We start from the raw sequence: 9,432 nt of genomic DNA, 5'->3' as shown, positions 1-9,432 counted from the left end.
TATACCACAGTAGATACAAAATATTTTGGTTTTAAACTTGTTATTAACTCTATTTTAAAAATCTTTTAAAATCCGAAACCTGATTTTATTCGAAGCAAAAACTTATTAAGGGTAAATACATTCCTTTGTAGATTCTACCAACTTAATGTTAAACCGGAAATACATCATATTGATTAGGTGGAAGTGAGAATGACGATGTGTTTTTTAAGCCATTCACTTCCAAAGTTAGCAAAACGAGCCTAAGCATGTTGAATACTGGTTAAGTAATCTATTCAACGTAAGTTACCTAACTTGAATTTTGAATTTAATGTTCCATCTGTATTATCTTGTTAAAATAATTAAAGTTGTCAAGAGAACAATTAACTGTCATTCTTATAAACCTAATGTTGCACGTAACTTCTAATGGCGATAGGGCAAAGTTTCTAAAATGGATTTCTTTGGCTACTTTCGCTTACCATTCGAGACAGTAGTTTTAAGACCTGACTGTACGTATTATGAATATATTAACACATACAGTTCTTCTGTATATATAATTCATAAAAACGCATTTACAGATAGAATAATACATACGTCTAATTCAACATTAGAACATATTAATTCTCTTATTTTTAGGGTAATTATTTGTTTTAATTTTACATAAAAAGTTCTAGGTTTTTAAATGTGCCATTGTATCGGTAGGTACTTTTGCGACACCTTAATGTCTAGGCTGTAACCTTTGTCAATAATCTTTAAACGTTTTTATTTCAATTCAGTACTACTAGTCTTTGAATACTGTGAACCAAGATTTTATAATCATCACGAGGCACAGAAGAACTCAGCATAGCCTTCACTACTTCCACTATAGTTGGCTATAATGCTGGTTGAAGCAAAAGGCGTGTCACTAGTATTGCATATTTCAATGTATACGTGATTTTACTCCCACCGTAACAAACGAGAAGAAAAATTTAATACACTAAGCAGGTGTTTTTCGCAGCCTGTGTCCAGATTTCAAATCACAAAGCATTTGTAGTAAATTGAAAGTGAGCGTGAATGGTATTTGGAATCTTACCACAAACTTCTGACCAACAGGGAGCTACTGCAAAAATAATTACTTGATTATATTTATTACTTGCATAATTGATTGATTATCATTTTTCCTAGCAAAAGAGGGGGTTATAATTATAAATTTTGTAGAACTAGTGACATTACTCATTACATTGAAGAAAAGATTATAATTATAATTTAAGGGATGAGACTGATAATCGAAGTGAGGAAATTGAAACAATGAACCTCGCGTATCTCGATGCGAAACTATTATACTTATTATTGAAACAATAGTTTGAGGAACTTGTAGCTTAGAAACGTTAGATCCGATTGGTCCACATTTTAGCTATTGAAGGGCCTGACTGAAGTGGATGGAAAGTTTGAAGGACAATTGTTTGGACCATGCTGTCTTTAAATTATCAAGTTTGTTTTCTTTGAAGATCATAATCTGCGTTCGCAGAACATTCCAAGAGTCGTCTATTAGAAAAAAATAAAAAGGTTCAATTTTTATACCACGATAAAATAATATTTACTGAAGAAAACCGGGTTTCGATACCCGCAGTGAGCAGAACACAGACAACCCATTATGTAGCTTTGTACTTTAAACAAACATAAAAATTTCGGACCTAAAGGAGTAATTATACTTTAATTGATTGATCATTACTATAAAATTGGGTTTGCGAATCTAAGTTATAGATATTTCCTGGTAATGTTTTAATTTGCATTTTAATGCATGTTGTACATATGGCTATCTCTCACCGTCCCTAATTTTAAACTACTGACCAGAGGGGAAGTAGATAGGCAGCATTACCTTGTCACTCACCATCCACGTTAGGGGTCTTACTGTCATTTTTATAACGATTCACCCACAGTTGAAAGTGCGGGGAATGTTTTATGGTATCGAAGGGATTATTTATCATTTTTGTTGGTTAACCGTAATTTACTCAATGGGGTATCTGCGCTATGTCCACGCATGATCGTACTCTGAGTTAAAGCATTGTCAACACAGACCATTAAGCTTAAAGAGGGACTATTGATTTAGATTATGATTATTTACATAATTATTTCTTAATAACATAATATATTTACTAAAATATATTTTTACTTGAAACTGTTAATATAATTATTAACATATATTTTAGCCAGCACTGTAAAATGGAGTGAGTGTACAAAGAATTGTGATAGGTTTATAAACTGCTATCTCGAATTTATTCAGACACTTTAAATAAAGAAAATAAAAGCAGAACTAGTGTTTATATGTAGAGATGGTGTCTACAAAAGGTTGTATACATTTCAAGACAAAATACATTTTAAATGACGACGGATTAAACCAAACGCCAAAGTGCATGTTGATCAACGTACTTTCAAGTTTTATACCATCTTCACATTACTTCCATTACCCTAAGTGCTCTTACACAAACACTTTGTACGCATGCATCTTCACGGTACTTCCGTTACCCTAAGTGCTCTTACACAAACACCTTTTACGTATACTATCTTCATGTTACTTTCATAACCCTAAGTGCTCTTACACAAACTCATTGTACGTATGTCATCTTCTTGTTACTTCTGTTACCCTAAATGCTCCAACACAAACGCCTTCTACGTTTGTCAGACATCTTTCTGAAATTGCATCGATTATTTTACTGATACGATCTTTGGGATCTGCACGTGTAGCTAAAAAGCTAAACGTAGGTTTTAAACTATTGATTTGATGCGTTTCCAAAGCCAAAAGTCTTGTGGCGTCAGGTCTGCAGAAAGAGGTGTACGGGGTAACTGCCCTTCATATCCATGCCAGCAGTTCGGTAAGAAATTGTTTAGTGCCTCATTAACGTAAAATATAAAGCGCGATGGTGTGCTAACTTAGTGGAAAAAAACTAACTAAAAGAACACCATAAGTTTCCAAATACAAGATGCAAAAGTTTTCTAGGCATATTAGTCCACTGATTCAGATACCAAGGTAGCAATTTCTTTACTTAGGCTGAGACTTTCAGTGCTTCTCTTACGACACACAAATCGTGGGCCACCAAAGTTTTTAAACAGTTGATCAATGAGTTATTTCACGACGACCGAATATTATACAGAGTTGACTGTGGGAATAGACATTGTATGAAAACAACAGACTACTATTCCATATAATGATCTATTTATTTGCTGATCAGTTGCTATTTTGGTTCTAACTGTTGAGAGAATCGCAAAATTGCATTTTTGTAGAAACTAGCGCAGTTGTAGAATCAAATTAAAAGTTTTCAGATCAAAGCTATCGTATGTTTGTAGTACATAACATTATCATGACAAAACGTTCTATAAATGTAAGTATTTTATTCCAAAAAATATCATAACTGTTTTTCAATTTACTTACTCGCTTTGAAACGCTTTTTGATTTTGAAGTGCGTAACTAAAAGATTGGCTGTTCTGTGTTCATAAATTAAGAGGTACTGGTTCGCTATTTTATTTAATTGAATGGATTAACCCTAAAGATCAGAGTGGCCCTAAGTGCAGCTTGTGAACCTCCTCCAGCTTGTATATTCATTATTAATCACATATAAAATTTCAAGCTGGTATGTTGAAAAATAATGACAGATAAATTATGATAGAAAACTCTTATTCTATTGTACTACGTTCCAATGTTTTCGCCCTCTGCAATTGACTGTATAAAATTTTCGAGCATCCCGCTGTATATATTAACCAACAGTTGGGTTTTTCTATATTCTAAATCGCCGATTTATTTGTTAAAATAATATCAAAAGCTAAATACTATATACAGAGGCAATTATTATATCAACACGTAACAAAATTTTTTCGAAAACTTCTTAATGCAAAACAGAACATCATTATTAGTCTCTGTATAGAATCTTAGGAATTCAGATTCACTTGAGTTCTGTAGTTGAACTTACATTTCACCAATCAGATTCACTAGTGTTCTGTAGTTGAACTTACATTTCACCAATCAGATTCACTTGTGTTCTGTAATTGAACTTACATTTCACCAATCGGATTCACTTGAGTTCTGTAGTTGAGCATACATTTCACCAATCAGATTCACTTGTGTTCTGTAATTGAACTTACATTTCACCAATCAGATTCACTAGTGTTCTGTAGTTGAGCTTACATTTCACCAATAAACTATTTTTTATGTTATAATTTTTAAAAATTGATTGGGAAAAATAAAAAAATATTTTAATCATCAAAGCTTATTTGAGGTATAAGGCTTATGGCTGTTAATTCATACTTGAATGTAGTGTTTAAGGTGCTTTATTTTATATCAATATATGGCTCACAATGAAAGGGCACGCGCCTACCTCATTGAATGTGACGTGGATGAATGCAGCAGTACGTCATCTTGATTTTGATCTGATTGTCTGAAGTATATTGAGAACCACATTGGGTTGTCTAACCAATAATTCGTTAGGGAAAAAATGATGTAGGGAAATCCTATAAGCCTAATGAGCCTTTTATCTTTAATATAGAAGAAATGGATAAGGCATATTTTTGCGAAAAGATAGAAAGGAACAAAACCGGCTGATAGAGATGAAACTTTAACCCGTAAACAAGTCACTGAAGCAAAATAAAAAGTGTAAGTAAAGAAAGAAAAATAAAGGGATGAAACTAATATATTGCCACTTCACTACTTAAGTCGTGATGTGTCCATATGCAGGTATAAAATATCCATTATACTCTTCGGAAACCTTGTTTATATTCTAGCATACCTCAAACCTCATTTAAAACAGCCCTGTCATAGAGCCATAAGTTTCGGAACGGCAAGCTGGATTAGAATCCGTGTGATATATATCACAAAGTAATCGAGGCACATTAAGATATGAGTGCTTTATAAGAGTGACAATAATTTCTTAGTGGGGATAATATATGCTGACTCGCTTTCTTATCAATAGTTCAAAATCAGGACGACAGTAGGTAGCCTTAAATACGAGTACACATTCCACTCTTTAAGAATATAAATATAGTATTAAAACCCTCACACCTCTGTCTGACAGCTTTGTTTATATTCTGTATTCCTATGAAAATACCAATACATACTGATAACCTTGGAAATAAACACTGTTATTACGCAATTAGATATCCTTTGGTTCATTTTGAATTTTGTTTAAAGATACACTAGGGCTATCTGAGCTAACCATTTAATGGAAATGTTATCCTTTTACGGCATATCGAGGGTTGCCCCAAACGTCGAAAAAATAGTTTTCATTTAGGCTTGTGTATTAATTATATTTCATTTATTTGGGTTGGAACTTACTCATTTTTGTGGTATTAGAAGTAGGACTGGCTTCTCCATTGAATACATAAACAACTTAGTGTATGTGTTTTCAAATGGTAAGTTAGAATCAAGTGCTTTTAAAACAAAAACACTAAGTCTGGCTAATCCGCTATCCACTTACAGCAACATTAATAAGATATTCTTATTCCAATTCGATAGTTTATTTGCAAAATTGTAGTAAAGTTAAAACCTGCTGCTGTTAATATAATGGAGCGTCAAATAGCATTATGCTAGTGCAAAGCTGCATAATGTGTAAAATAAAATTTAAATGTTTTCATGTATAATTATTATAATTGTGTACTTCGTTCTTTCCACTGACAGGAATTTATACTCAAATGATACATTTAATGTGCTTCATAGCAAGTCCTGTAGAGAAATGTTATTTTATGAAAACAGTTCTTATAGTAACAAGTTTTTCTTAGAGTTATAATTTAATGGTCCAGTAACGAAGTGCTACTTACCATAGTAAACATTTTTTTGGATACAATCCTTATAGTAGCAAATTTTATTCAAAGTTATACAAAATTTCTTCTCTTAGTTTTAGATATAATAATCAAACGTGAATTATTCTACTCTACAGATGGTCACTTTCCTTCATGTTCGTAGCGACATGTGCTTTCTCTTGAATTTGATCCTTTTGTAAGTAGAATAAATGTGTAAATGTTGTTTTTATCAGTAAAGAAACAGTAATTTGCAGAAAGATACCCGTTCTCTTGTTATGATATTTAACAGAATCTACCTCTCATCCTCGGTGATTCAGATGTAGATCTTTTAACTTATAACTCTAACAATTAAGTAAGAAGATGTGCGCAAAACAATAAATAATCAATTGTATAGCTTTTTGTTTAAATATAAATAAAGATAATGAACATGCCTATGGAAATTCGAGTTAATCTTTTGTCGTTCAAGGATGCTTTCGTAGAATACCCATGAAACGCAGAATATATATATATATATAAAAGAAATATTGTTTGTTTGTATTTTTCTAATAACGAAAGCGTCGCATTAAAAGAAATGTTTAACTGTCAATAAAGCATATTGAAATACAAAAGGAAACGACGCCGCCCAATGAGTTAGAGACTATTTTAAGAGTTGCTTAATTATATTAACATGTTCGGTAATGCTAACCAAATTATTATAGCGCTTTTTCACATGACAACATAATTAAATTTATGAAATTCAAGGAAGAGTGTTTGCTAGCTGGTACTTCGCCAAATGCTAATAGTAAAGACACTTTCAAAATGATATTCTTTATTTTAAGAGTTTCTACCTTATATGATTCATATTCTTTGTTTTTCATCTTCATTTCTCTTCTGCTCTATTTTTCTTTTTTGTCGGTTTTTGTAACTTACATTTCGGGGGCCCCTTTTGAATTAGAGGCCCGGGGCAAGGTGTCTTTCCACCTTCTTCTCTGAGTGGCACTGAAAAGTAGGTTTGGAAATGTTTTGTTTCGGAACAGCTTTTTACCTCTTCTCGACGTGGCGGATGTAAGAGTGTGAACTTTATTTATTTGTTTTTATTAATAAGCACAAAGCTAAACAAAGCTTTTAAGCTCTCAAACTTACAGCGGACCGTCCGGAAGGAAGCATGAATGTGAGTAGTATAACTCGAAAAGTTTTAAACTGAGTTTCGTCAAATGTTTTACAAAGACATCTTTTAGTAAATAAAGATCAAAGGCCAAGGTCACATTGAAAGTTAATAATTATCATTAGAGTGATAGTAAACTCGAATTTTTAAAACGATATGTTAAAATTCGAGAACGAACTGAGATAGAGAAGTATTTACACCTATACTTATTTTTTTGAGGAAGAGTAATTGATTGGGTATGTTTAAAATTGGTTATTTTAATAGTAAAACCAACGAGCGCGATGGATGCACTCTGTTGTTGTCTTTTTGACATTTCTTTTGTTCTCGTTTGATCGGATTAACTATTTCAGAGTCCCATCATTATATACATAGAGAAATAAAACTTTGTTGCTCTAAGCTGATAACCACGTTATAAATTTCCTCATATTATATTCTGACTATACACGTGTAAGTGGAAATAGATCTGAACTTAATTGCTGTGTGAATAAGGCTTCTTTGATTTTGCTTTTGTTTATATTTGTTTCCCTACTTAATATAAACAAACAATATAACTTAGCACCTAGTCAAGAGTTGAGCATCACTGCGTTTAGATTTTAGAATAGCCATTTTATCTACAGTTTCATCTGGCCAGTTTGATGACTAATTCGAGCTCTACTATTCTATATCTCTCATATGCTCATTGTTATTAACAAAGCAATGGATACTATTGGAGATATCGTGAACTGTGCTTATTATTCACGCACATAGATCTGTGTACCTCAATACCAAACCATTTTTGTATCACTGATGTTTTGGTCTAGTGTTTGCACGCATAAATTATATTTCTAACTGATTTATACATACTTATAAGAAGTTAGAAAAATTTTCTTGACTATCTGTATATATTTTAGCATTAGAGTCCTTTGAAATGTCGAATACTAAAATAATGTAGACTTTGGTTTGTTTTGAATTTTGCGCAGAACTACATGAGGGCTATCTGCGCTATCGTCCCTAATTTAGCAGTGTAAGGCTAGAGGGAAGGCAGCTAGTCATCACCGCCCACCGCCAACTCGTAGGCTACTCTTTTTACCAACGAATAGTGGGATAGCCCGATGTGGCTTGCTATAAGAAAGACACAAAACAAAAAAAGTATATGTGAATATTTGTGCGCTTTAACTTCGTATCTAAGATAACTGTAAAGCAAAAATACAGTTATGTGCATTTAACTACCTGTAAATTTGTGGTTTACATTTATGCATCATTTTTCGCTTCACTGAAAAATAGATCTAGTTGTAATTTTAACGTTTCTCAAACAGATTTAAAATAAAAGTGTAAAAGTTTATAAACAAGAACACGAGCATGACCGAAGGGAAATGAAAAGTTCCCGTAAGTGTTTTAATTGAGGAAAACGTAGCAAAGTAGTATGACAAAATACGCCAAAAGATATATATATATATATATATATGTCAAACTCCTTAAACAATGGGAAGTTTTTTTTTGATAATGTATTTGTCGTTACTCGTCATCAAGAGTTAGTAGATTATGGTTTGTGTATCCGTGTATTCACCATTCAGAAACTTTGAGTTCTGTTTAACTGGTTTTTATCGAAGTACTTGCATAAGCAGTCTATGTTAAGAGACTACATTTTAGCCTATCTTAACTATTCTTCAATAAGTATGGAAATGAAATTATGAATAATTTTATGAGCAATATCTGATATAATTTATCGACTTAAGTCAAAAGTATTTTTTAACGTTAACTGTTATAGTATTTAAGAAAGTGAGACTTCAGTAATATTTTGCAAAATTTCAAAACACAGATCTTTTCATTAATTGTCCTATTTTTATAACTATGTTATGTATAAAATAAAACGTTAATTAACCTCAACAGCTAAAACATTTCTCTTTTTACAAGTAAAAGCACCTAAACAAAGCGTATCCATTTGTTATAAGAACCTCCCATTTTACTAATACCTATATAGTATCTTTCCTTTCTTTCTTACTAATTTTCTTTCTAATTCTTTAATAAATTAAATATAATTTTCGTATTTATGCCATTGAATATTACGAATATTAAAATTACTAACTGTATGGTGAGGACCTTAGGCTCATTATTTTAGCTTAAAGTCCACAGGCTTACGACGTTAAAAATGAGGTTTTGATACCCATGTTGAGCAGAGCACAGAGAGCCCGTTTTCTAATTTATTCTCAGCAATAATCAAGACAACAAGAACTGTAAAATTAGACGGAGTTTTCTTACTTATATTTTTAGGAAATGGCTTTCAACGTAAATTTGGTTGCTTTTCTTTAATTTAGGAATGGCACATATAAAAGGTTAATATTAGAATTTGTCAATTTTCAACAGTTTTTGAATCGTATTGGTACATTAGCATGAGTTACATATTACTTTTCGTACACTTGCATTTGTGTTTAGGATTTTCAAAACATATTCACAAATGAAGATAATTCAAAGCAAGTAGAACTATTTCTATATGATAATAAGAATGTAATTTCTTCAACTATTTCCAAAATTTCAGATACGGATTAAAGTAAGATGTAAAACATTAA

The sequence above is a fragment of the Tachypleus tridentatus genome, chromosome 8, assembly GCF_004210375.1.
Source record: "Tachypleus tridentatus isolate NWPU-2018 chromosome 8, ASM421037v1, whole genome shotgun sequence".
In the NCBI taxonomy this organism is placed as follows: Eukaryota; Metazoa; Arthropoda; class Merostomata; order Xiphosura; family Limulidae; genus Tachypleus; species Tachypleus tridentatus.
Note: the sequence above shows the minus strand (reverse complement) of the source record.